The sequence below is a fragment of the Micrasema longulum genome, unplaced genomic scaffold (genome assembly GCF_059751315.1).
Source record: "Micrasema longulum isolate JH-2025_06_02 unplaced genomic scaffold, ASM5975131v1 h1tg000883l, whole genome shotgun sequence".
Lineage (NCBI taxonomy): Eukaryota > Metazoa > Arthropoda > Insecta > Trichoptera > Brachycentridae > Micrasema > Micrasema longulum.
Window position 1 is genome coordinate 553,823 of NW_028278075.1, and position 13,440 is coordinate 567,262.

The 13,440-nt window shown below is 30.2% G+C and overlaps 1 protein-coding gene across 3 annotated transcripts in view; it reads right to left on the reverse strand.

Moving 5' to 3' along the window:
* Positions 1 to 13,440, reverse strand: part of mtg (mind the gap) — a 93,003-nt gene that overhangs the window by 63,408 nt on the left and 16,155 nt on the right. The window lies entirely within an intron of this gene.

A 13,440-nucleotide genomic window follows, 5' to 3' on the forward strand; every position in this document is an offset into this window, starting at 1 on the left:
TTTGTGTTTATTAAAAAGACTATGATTTCCTTAATAAATAAAAAAATATTCTGCCCTTCCCAATCGCTTTTATAGAAGAACTAATGGATAGATAAATTTTGGCTATATTGATTAACCCGTCCGGGCCTAAGGGGGGTATTTAGGATCCCCCGTAAAGCATTTTAATTTATCTTTAACTTTTTTGTTTATCATCATATTGATTAAAATTTTTGCCCAATTTTACCCCATTAATTCAAAAATGTTTCAAAATTCTTAAAATATTTCTCCGCTTAATTTTCCTTCTGTCTTTGCTTTCGCCCCGTGCAAATCATCAGAATGCGACTTTTTGGCATAAAGGGCATAAAGTTATTAATATTTTAAATAAATACTTTATTAAAAAACACTGTATTTTTCCAACTTCGTCCATACACAGAAGTGTTATTTTCGGTTTAGTTTTTTTTTTAAAATAGTTTTTATCGATTTTCTCAGAATGTGCTCCAAGTCACATGGCCTATATTTAATGTGGATCGACAAAATATTACAGTGTGCCTACTAAATAAAAAGATTTATTTATATGTACTTATTTCACCGACAAAAGCTACTAAAACATTAACATTGGATTATTAAACATTCGAATACACCGTATCTAGTTTTTAACCGATACATATATATTGTACAGTCCATTCAAATTTTTAATAACCATTGTTTATGAGCGTAACAGAAAGTTTTCTTATTAAATACAAATAAAAACTGTGTTTACTTGATTCACTAACAGATTAACACAGTTGAAATATTCAAACGAATTGTACATATTATCGGTAAGTGGTTATATACAAATATTTAATAACATTTATTAAAATGTTTGACCACAAAGTTAATGCTTTAAATATTAATAATATGTACCTATTTCGTTTAATTGAGAATAATTTAATAAAAATATTTGGATTAACTCGCTTTGCTTCTTAAACAATATCGTACATTCTATTAGATTATTTTCTGACATTCCAATGAAAGTTAAACGTAATTTAATCCGTGAAGAGATTTAAATATAATCCATTTTATTCCGTGATGTTCCGAGGAAATCGTGACAGCCTGAAGAATCGAGTCGTGTCAGTCAAATGAGGACCTCGTAGTCAAAAGGAGCGCCCCGTTTAAACTTTTGTTATCTAATTAATATAGGTAGCATTCGTCACTTTGCGCTAATATTTTTCGGTCCCAGAAGTGACAAGTGTCCGTTGGTATCCGGTCAGCAGGCAAAACTGAACTGGGTCAATGGCAAAGAAAGTTGAAGGCCAAAGACATTGAACGGACGAGCACGGTTTTTCAATTTGAGTCTTTATAAAACATTACAGAATTTAAAAAAACTACATTTTAATTAAAGATTTTTTTTAAATATACACTGTTGAATGGATAAGGCATAACATGATTTGAAAATATTCCTATTCATTCTAGTAAAAACAGATAAACCGCCGTTTTAGCATTATTAGTATTAGGAGATGTACCCAATATGGCATACGTCCCTAATTTGAGATGACTGTGTTTCTCAAAATCTAAACACTTCTCACCGAACGAACAAAACATGTTAGTACACGCCCGGATGCCAGACGCACTACAAGCGTCACAGACAGTGATTACGTTTTTGTGCCTCTCCAATTTGATATTTACGTACGTTTCACTTTATTACTTTGCAATATTTTTCTCTACAAAATTATCGATCTTTTACTGATCGACAATTTTTGTGTGTTTATAATGTTTTGAAGTTATTTTCTCTGTAAACATATGTTTATACTGGTCGTGTTCCTAATATGGAATACTTATGCGATACTTAAGATACCCTAATATGGAGTACTCTCTGAAATTAGAAACATCGTGTTTAATGTGGAATTCTGGTGTAACTTTACATTTTAAAAACAAAATTGAACTGGAAGACTTGCAAAAGGAAAGGGTCATTTTGAAAAAGACACTTAATCAAAGGCAAGGAGTGAATCCAGTGCAAAGCCTGCCATTATTAGTGCCATATTGAGTGTTCGGAGGGCGATAATATCGATTGTATATGTAATTATTGCATGCAAAATTTAATATCCGAGTATCACGTATTATTGTTTATTTATTTGAAAAAAAAACAAAAAGTTATTAATCAAGTGTACACATTAAAATAACCCATTAATGTAATAAAATTAATCGAAAATTTAAGAAATGTTCGTAATTTAGAAACTGCAAATGAAATATGTTAATACAATAAATAATTAAAATAAAGTTTTAACAATAAAATAAAAATGATAATAAATATAAATAATTCATGCATACAATAAATAAGTACATTTATAAATTTGTTTTTTTTCAAATAAGAAAGTCAAATTTTAAAAAACACAACTTATGTAATAAAATTGAAGAAGGTACAAAATAAATATAGGTAGCATGAGCACTTTCTTGAAAATCCGTTTTATCTATTTTTTCAAATTATAAAAATTGTATTTTTTTTTTTTTAATATTCTGATGATAATTTATGTTACATAATTACGTTTCCAAAGATTTCAATGTAAAGTACTTAATAATAAATAAATGTAAAACAATTTTGTTCTTAATAACCTTTTTTCTACCGACCGGTTTCAAAGCTGCAAAGCTTTTTTATCAAGGTAAACTTTGCAAATGGATTCTATCCTGTTTTATTTTTTACAATAATTTCCAAATTTTACAAAAAAATTAAAAGTAGCTAAAAACAAAGTTGTTTTATATTTATTGTATTATAATAAATAACCACGAATATTATTTTTATCTATGTCTATTATATATTTATTATTATATTAAACTTAATTTTGACTAACATTTTTTTCTTGAGCTATACCATACATCTCTTCTACAGTTTTAAATTTGAATTAAATACATTAGAGGATATTATGTGTACTCAGGCTTCAGCAAAACGTTAATATCTCACTGGTAATATTAAATATCTAACCCGAAATCCTAGTTCGCGAGGCCTAGCTTTTTATCGTATTCATTCTTTAATTTTTAACCTATGATTTTAGGTGTGTATTTTATATATTCAAGTTCCCGTGTGATAAAACACCTCAAGATGTCCCCCACCTGTTGATGCTTTATTCGGCGGAACTAAGGGGCGCTGGATTGACATAGGAGGAGGCGAGAGTAATGGCTGGCGATAGGTTCTCCTGGACGTAACTGGTGATATCAACATTCTTTACGTAGGAGTGGATGAGGAAAAGAAGAAGAATATGAGAGAATTAAAATGATTTGAATTGTAACTTGTAACACATAAACACACAAAACACCTACCCAAACACATAGACCTTTTCTCATCCATTAGTACAAACCTATTTTATATAATTAATTTGTCGAGACACCTGTTATTGATATGAGTATTTTTGTCATATTACTTTATTGCGTTCACTATTTTGTACACTTAATAAATACGAAAATTACTTTAGTTGTTTGACTGCAACAATTTTCATATATTTTTAAGATAATTAACATACCTATTTTTGCAATAGTAAAATATTAAACACAAATAAAAATTTAAACAATAATATTATACCTGTACGCTTGAAACCATCTCATCGGAATGCATTTAAATGTAATTTGAGTGCAGTATGACTACGCTGAAGTAATATGACTAGAATTAATGCGATCTTATCTCATTTTTCCCTGAAGCATACTTTCTACTCTAGTCTGAAGATCGGATTGATAAAAGTGCCCTAAGCCGCGTGGATCAACGCAATGAAACGACGATATGTTAATTTCAGAACAATATGAATTGACTACCATTAAGATTTATGACTAATGATTCTCATAACTTGAGGAGGAATTCTGTATTTTCTAATTCTATTAGTTACTGGCCAAACAGTAATAAATAAGACGTATTTAAATTAAGAGAAAATAGGCATATTTCACCATTCTTTTACCCCTGCAGTTTATTTACATATATATGTCAAATAGATTGACAGATATTTACATGTTCATTAATAATAAAAACAGTTTTTAAAGGTTTAAATATTCAATGAATGTGCAAAGATTAGTTGACATAGTATATTACGCAGTTGTATTTTAGTTTAGGAGAGGGTAGGCTAGCGATCACGCGTGAGTTAGGTATTTTCTACGATACACAAAAACACGTTTTTCGTAAGTATATGTTTCAACAATACGTCAAGCGATGCGACGTCTGTCCGGCTTCAATTTTCATCTCAAACTGAATTTTTATGGACTCAGTTGCGTTAGACAGTATATAAATAATTTTTCACTCGGTTTACTTCTTACTAATATATATAAAAATCACGCAATGCAAAATGAATGAAAATGAAAAATGTTGAATAAAATGACAACAAATAAATACGTTTAATTTTTTTATTGGCTTTATTATATTTTTAAGTACTAAGGAAAAAAATATCAAAAACAATAAAAAGTTATCGTGCTTGTCAAACTTAAATCTGTGTTTGCATATTATTATCCATATAACTAGCTTTTACCCGCGGCTTTGCTTGCCCGCGGTATTAGGGAGAATTTAGTTAGATAATTAGTTTGTTTTGTCGTCTAGCGATAAGAGTTTTCCCGATGGAATGACATATTTTTTCGGAATAAAAAGAGCGTGTATCGATTATAGGTTCTCCAACTATCGCCATGATAAAAATACGACTAGAAAAACGCGACATGTTTGGCATTGATAATTGTGACGTCAAGATTCGTGATGAAGTTCCAAAAAAAATTGAACGGTCAGGAACAAAATTGAATATGAACATAAATCGTGACGTGTAAGGGGCGTGGCCAATGTAATGACCGTTTTTAAGGACATCCTAAACTTATTTATTTATTCATTCAGAATTACACTAGTTTAAATATAAATGAACTTAATAAGGCTTTTTAGGCTATGCCCGTGTCAAACCACAATAAACAACAATAAAAATACATTGTAAAATTAATAAGATTAAATTATAATGACATGTGATGCAATAGAATAACAATTAAAAAAAATGGTAAAAGTTATAAACAATAAAATTTCAAAGAATACAATGCAAAAAAGATAATCAGAAATTATTTTAAAATATAAATTATACAAATTAAGAATCACACATAATCAAATAGACGAAATAATGGTATCATTAAAATTAACAAAATAGTAGTAAAATATAGTAGTATCAAAAAAAAAACAAAATAAGAGTATCATTGAAATCAACAGAAAAATAATATATATTTAAAAATTACAAATTACAAATTTAAACATTTTTTTTATGCTACTTAGTAGTGAATTTTTTTTTCTCTATACAGTATTTCATATACCCTTATTACTATAAAAATGTTTTTTGAAAAGTGATATTTATAGAATTAATTTCAAACTGATTATATTTGACATCATACCCTACCACCTACTCATTTTCAAGTAATATTGCTCATTGTTGAGATATTTTTTTTCTGTTTATTGTAAATCTTACTCTTTTTGCTAAGAGTACGCATTTCAAAAATATTTTAAAACTTATAATTACGCCAACATAATATTCTGTTTGCCTATTTTGCGCCCTTAATTATTTCACGTATTAGGAAACCAGTTTGTTTTATCAACAGTAATTTGAATATAAATATTTAAGAAATCCTCATTAAACGCTGCTCTCTACTAGATACGAAGAACCAAATGATTGGAGGCGTATCATACATCTAATCCCTGACATCCCCGGAGACAACGACACTCATTATTGAGCAAGACGAGGAAGAAAAAGTAATAAGAGTTTTAATTAGTTTTTTAAAAAACTTTTATTTTTATAATGCCACTTATCGATATAAATAATTCCGACGCTTGGAGAACGATAGTATTTATTAACCTCGCGTGTCTTCAAATGAATATACTTACCTACTAACATCAGTACAATCACTTATTTAATTTGAAGTAATAATCACTTTTAAACGGCCTTGTGATTTGATACACATTTTATTTGCCAATAAAAAAGAACATTCAAAATATTTCAGATAGGCACATGATTTTAAATTGTTTTAATAATGTTTTCGGAGAAACGTGTATATTGAACAACTGTATAGGTTAATATCAAAATATTATTTCAAAATCATTTTACTACCTTGTTAATTTACGTAGGATCAAACATAAAATGTTGAAGCTAGACAGCCTTACGCATTTGGAAGTATTTTTTTATTATTGTGTTGTAATGCGCTGTTTATATTATTGTGTGTGTCATTTTTCACAACAAATCATGATATCAATTCAAATGTTAGTAAAATTCATATGTTTTATTATTAATATTTTCAATGAGGTTACTAACGTTTGTTACTAACTAACTAACACTAACTCCAGTAAATCTAAACAGTCAATAAATGAGCTGATTACTTTATAAAGGAGTAAAGGGGGTGCCAGATTTTTTTTTATCAAAATGTTTCAAAGGATTTGACAAGGACGATAATTTATTGAAACAAAATACAGCGGAGGTAATATGAAGTTTAAAAGAAACACACTTTGGACATTTCTTCTAGACGTTTGTAACTGTTTTATATTAAAAATATATTAAATGGGGGAAAAACGTTATCAAATAATTATTTCAATTTAAACGACAATAAAAAAATTGAATAAATTTTACCTAACCTATATGTACTTTCTGCGTTTCTCATTTTTTATATATTGAATATATATTGAAGTGCAAATTCCTCCATTACAGTGAAAAAGACTTATCGTTTTGCAGTACCTACACGAGTGATTTCCATTTTCTTGACGTGCATTCAATAATGTGAAACATGAAAGTGGCTATTCTTCGATTCACTTTGATTGTTTGCACGAACTTGGTAATGAACGAGTATCGTGATCACCTGAAAAAGCATTGAAACTTTTTAATTATATTTATAAATCAGTATAAAACTTTTTTACTTAATGTTTTGTAAATCAACACCAAACTTTATGTTATTTTTCACCCAGATTCCACGTCAAGCATTATTTTTGAAATTTTTTCTTCTTTATCTTCGTTTTTCGTTGCTCCTATCGAAGGTTGGTGACTATCATTCTGAATCCATCAGATCCTGGGACATTCTAATCAGCGCTGCTGCATTCGGCACACCGATTTTTTTTATTCAATGTAAGTCCTGGTTCAGGGCAGCTGCTAATTGACGATTTCTAACCTCCATCGGGGAGAGAAACCATAAGAAGTAAAAGAAATGTAAGTATACATAATACTCTTATTTCAAGTACTCTTAATGTAAATACAACGCCAAAATCTCAAAATTAAGTTGAAATAACTGAACATTGAAAACAAAAACATAATAATTAATAAATATACACGATTTGTCAGGGCCAGACCGCGAAACTTTAGAGGAACATTTCTCGCGGTAAGCTTTTAATTATAATAAAATTATTCCAAAATCATTTTTAAAAATAAATAAACTATAATCTCAAAATATAGTAAATCTTTAATTTCTCCAACTAGCATCCCTTCCGTAAACCCCAACCCCTAATCAACAAAAAAATTGAGGTAAAGACGTATTTGACCAACGAAACGATACGCACCAGACGCGAACAAGTGAAGCGGCTGAGTAGGATTTACTACATTTTGAGATATTTTTTTTTCTTTTTTTTTAAATTGCTTTTTGGAAATGTTTTATTATGATTTTTTAAAAACTAACTATAAGGAATATTCCTCTAAAGTTTTAAAGAAATCTAAAGGACGGATTCTAATCGCAAAAAATGCCATGACACTAAAATTTGGCAAGATCGGGGCATCTCGAAGAAAACTGAAATGTTCATGGTGCGTACGCTGGTGTTTCCAATACTCTTATATTGCGCAGAAACGTGGACAATTAAAACAGAGAAGGAGACAATAGATGCCTTCGAGATGTGGTGTTGGCGTCAAATGCTGAGAATACCATGGACAGCCAGAAGAACAAATGTCTCTATACTGCAGGAACTCAACGTAAAAGTTCGCCCATCGTCTTCATGCTGCCAACGTATTCTGCAGTTCTTTGAACACATAGCTAGACGTGACCCAGAAAATCTGGAGAAACTAATAATCACGGGCAGTGTGCCAGGACGAAGAAGCAGACGCATAGCAGCAACTCGATGGACTACCCTATATGGAGCTGTGGAGAGCAGTGACGAATGGTGATTTTATTTACAGGTAAGCTATAAAAAAATATCATATATTTGTACCTACATAGGAGGTACATAATATAATGTAAGTAATATATACTACGTATAAATTGATATTTTTTGTGGTTCTGTGTGATACAACAACTCTCATCCATGAAATCAATTCAAACGATGTAACTTTGTGATATACTATATTATATGGATATATTATCCATTACTTTTATTATTCATTAAAAAATAAATAAAAAATACCATTATCAATTCAGTCGATATTAGGTATTCAATTGAAATGTCAACTGGCCGAACTGTTCTAGTAATTAATAGTGCTAAAAACGGCCGCGTGGAGCGCTATATGTCCTGCAATATGACGCATGAAAGTAAATATGGTCTTATGTCAAAAGTACCATCTCAAAGAAAAATAGTCTTTAAGAAACAATGTTTGAAATACTGTTTTCCAAATTAAGAAGCTTCAAATAATTTGTGTAATCTGCAAGTTTATTCTAGGAGAAAAAACCCGCACTGGGGTTAAGACATTTAAAATATAGTATATTTATTTGTATGAAAAAATTAGCGGGAATAATCGGCTAGTTTTTTGGCTGACCTCGGGCGCTGGGCGCGCTTTACTAAAATTCATATTTATATTAGGATAAAAATACAAACGGTGGAAATGATTTAAAATAAATGGTAATTATTTATTTGTTTTCCTGTAAATAAAGTTTCAAAAAAACGTTATTATGGTTAGTCAAATATAATGGTAAGCTGCGCATAATCGCTTCTATACACTGTTCGCCCCTGGTGGAGAGGGCGCAGAGCCGTGAAGGGTGGAGACGCATTGTCAACGGAATGGCTGGAGAGAGTACCAACGATCACGACCCTCAGAACTAAGAAACGACAGAGAACATTAATTGAGAAAAAAACTGTACTTTTATCTCACGAAGTTGAGGTATTGAGAGTTAGTAAAATGAAAACATAAATGCAATCAATTTACTTACAATAATAGGAACGAGGAACCCACATATAATATTACACAGTTTCCTCATTTTCATTCTGTAAACATTGTCTGTTTTTTTCTACGTTGGTTTTGTTACAGTTCAACTGATTTCAATATATCACAACTTATACAAAAAATAACATTGTCGGCGATGTCGATAACGTAATTTTTCGTATTACAATCCGTGAATGTAACGTAGCCATAATATTGTACAAACTTCGGATAATTTTATTAAGGCGGTAACCAAACTGGTTTTTTGCTTTGTGATTCTTAAGGCCAATGGTAGTATAAAACTAGAGCTGTAATCAGAAAACTTCGGTACACCATTGAAATGTATAATTTTGCAAATAAATCAATAATATAATCAAAATGATTTTAAAACGTCTTGTACTTAACCACTTATTGTTTATTTAAAAAACCGACCGGCTTATTTTCTACAACGTGCTCCTTTATCAAGTTGTAATTTAGACATATCGTTGTTAAATAAATAATTAGTAGTGTTAGCGTACGATTCCACTTTTTTAAGAACAATCTCGTTCCTTGAAGTATTCCTGCATACCTAACTAAGTAAGTAAATAATGAGCAAAGTGATGTTATTGTAATTTAATTTCACAATGTTTTTCTTAATGCGTCTACTAAATATTCTTAATTTAAAAGAGTAGGCTGCAGGCCATAAACCGGTCGGAAATTTAATAAATAACTCACGGTTAAAGGCAAAGCGTTCTTTTAAATAAATATTATAGAAAAAATGAGGGTATTGGTAGCAAACTTAGAAATTAATTTATTTTAATTGACAGATTTCTAATTTAACTCAATGGAGTGTGCTGAATTTGCGGTGTCAAGTTGTATAGTTAAAATCTGTTTTTGCAAGATTTAGAGATGGTTTTGAATTACGCTATTATTTAGGTAGGTGGGTTTCAACGTATAGTTTATTTTGGTATCAATAACTAATTTTCCGTTTTTGGTTGAGATTTCTAAGCTTGCCTGTAATACCCTCAAATAATCATAAAGTTAGTGCATCAAATATACATTTATAAAAAAAGTCGTTAGTTTTGGAAATTGTCTTTACAGACGGAGACAAGACATAAGTCTTATGAAATTTAAAAAATTGTGTTGTTAACATTTAATCGTTTTATTAACACATTTCTAATATTTAAAAATACGAATGTGTCAATATACACAAAAAGTACATTATAAAGCGGTCTCGGTGCTGTCTTATTCTTATTGTTAATATATTATTTTATTTTATTTTATTTTATTTTATTTCATTGGAAAGCCAACAGACATTTATACATTTATAAGAATCAGTTATACCATAAATACATATCATAAAGTCCAATTAGAGGCTTCCACATAATATTGTTATTATAAATGTTGTCACATAAAAATTATACATAACATAAAATAACTAATCATACAAAACTTATAATATTACTAGAAATGTAAATGAATATTGGTCACACAGTTGCACATTACAATAAATAATACAACTATAGTTGACCATACAGTGTTCATTTATTATGTGCCTACATACAGAACTGCACATCACCTGCATAATATAGGCTGCGGATTCAAGGCGCAACATCATAACTTGAATTATTTTTGGAGATTTCACTTTTAAAGGAAGTTAAAGATATATTATTAATATCAATACAATTTAATTTTTGATTACACATATGGCAGGTTCTATTTACAAATGAATTTTGAAAAGATTTAGTTTTACATTTAGAAATTTTAAAAAGAGATTGGTTTCTGGTCTGCGTTACTGGGACTCTAAAATTAATAAGTGACAGAATCTTAGGGCAATCTATCATGTTATTCAAAGTTTTATACATAAAAATGGCATCAGCAATGTTCCTTCGAGTTTGGAGAGTTTGGAGTTTAGGTAAGTTTATAGACTCATCTGGACCTGTATTCTGAGTCAACCGTCTAAAATTGCAATACGATAAAAATTTTGATTGTATAGATTCAATTCGGTTAATGTATTTTTTGTATTGAGGGCTCCAAGCGGGAGATGCGAATTCTAATTGACTTCGAACAAATGTGAAATAAAGAGTTCTAAGAGTGCGCGCATGATTGAATTCTCTCCCTATACGGAAGAGGAAACCTAACATTTGGTATGATTTTTTCACAATTGAGTTGACATGTGCCTCAAACGTTAACTTATTGTCAAGTAGAACCCCGAGATCCCGCATCTCATTAACTTTAGTAAGTACTTGATAGTCAAGGCAATAATTATGGATGATTTTAAAGTTGTTCCTTGAAAATGTGAGCACAGAGCATTTTTTAATATTCAATTTTAGTAAGTTTTGTTTACAATATAAATTTAATCTATCGAGATCTTCTTGGAGTTTGACACAGTCTAAATTAGATTTTATTTTTAAATATATTTTCATGTCATCAGCAAAAAGTAAAAAATTTGCAAATTTAAAGCACTTACCAATGTCATTGATAAAAATTATAAATAGTAATGGCCCCAAATGCGATCCTTGTGGAACGCCTGAGGGTACATTTACAACATCGGAACTAAACCCGTTTACGACTACTGATTGTAGTCTATTATTAAGGTAAGACGTCAGCCACCTATGTAGATTACCGTGGATACCCAAATTCCATAATTTATTGAGTAATATACTATGCGTAACAGTGTCAAAAGCCTTTGAATAATCAGTATACACTACGTCTACCTGAGTTCTTTCGTCCATTGCTTTTAAAACAGATTCCAAAAATACAACAAGATTAGAAGTGACGGATCTAAATTTTACAAAACCATGTTGGTTCTCGATGATAGTGTTTTTGACAGCATTATAAAGTTGACTGTAGACTATTTTTTCAAAAAGTTTGCTGATAATAGTTAATTTTGAGATTGGACGATAATTTTTTATATCATTTTTTGAACCAGATTTATATATGGGTGTTATAAGGGCGCTTTTCCACATATCAGGAAATATGCCTTCACTTAATGATAATTGAAATAATAAAAATAATGGTTTGGCGATTTCATAACAACACATTTTAATGAAATATGAAGATATGTTATCACTACCCCCGCTTGTACTATTTGACAAACTTTTAATATGACCAATAATCATCTTTTTTGAAATTGAAATAGAAGATATGTTGACATGATCATCAGTTTGTATGTTTGTATAAGGTAATTGTGTGTTGGGGGTGCAATGATTGAAGGAAGTAACAAAATGCTTTGAAAATAACTCACAAATATCACTGGGATTGTCCGCTGTAATATCATCAAGAACCATAGATTGCGGCAAACCATGATTTTTGTTTTTACTCTTAACAAAATTCCAAAATTGCTTTGGATCTTTACTAATTTTAATCTCAGAGTCATTTACAAAACTTTTAAGGCAATCTTTAGCCATTTGTTTTTGTCTTGCGCGCAGAATATTAAACTCAATCTTATCAAGGGGGTTATTAAATTTCTTCCATTTTTTGAAAATTTTGTATTTTTCTTTAGTGAGTTTAATTAATGCTGGACTATACCATACAGGATACGAGTTATTTGCTTTGCATTCTCTCGTGGGAATATTTACAGATATAATTTCCCTTAAGATGTGATAGAATCTATCCACAGCAGTGTTACAAGAAAGATTAAAAAATTCGCTATCCCAGTTGATATTCTGAAGGGAGTTATTAATTGTATTATAATTTGCCTTTTTAAATAATGTTATAGTACGGGAGTGATTAGGCATCGGTGTAAAAACGGATAATTCAAGTTTAATACATAGAGCGATATGGTGCCGACACTCAGGGATGAGAGGCTGGCTAATCTTGGAGACTTCCAAATTATGAGAACTTACGACTAGATCGAGATATTTGTTGTTATTATTTGGTATACTGCAATACTGTGATAGACTAGTAAACGATAATACATCTGAAAATTTAGCTGTAGTAACAGTTTGATTACTATTTGCCATATACATGGTCCCATCGATACTCTTATGCCAAGAGGCTTGGGGCAGATTAAAATCACCTATTACAATAAATTCATCATTGGGATGTTTAGTTCTAATATCACATAATTTGTCGAGAAAGATTACAGAATGAGATAAATGGTTAACGCCTGGTGGAATATAGACACAGCATAAGTTAATTTTAAAATTATTATTAATAGTTAATGTTACCCATATGTCTTCAACTGATGATTCCCATACAAGTTGATGAAAAGCTTTGTATTCTTTTTTCAATCCAATCATCACACCACCACCACGTCTGTCACCTTCTCTATCATGCCTGTAAACCTGATAACGGTCATCAAATAGTTCAGAATTGTGAATATTAGGGAGTAGCCACGTTTCTGTTATAAATATAGCATCATAGTCGTTATTAGTCACATTAAGATAAAAGTCATTCGTCTTTGAACGCAAAC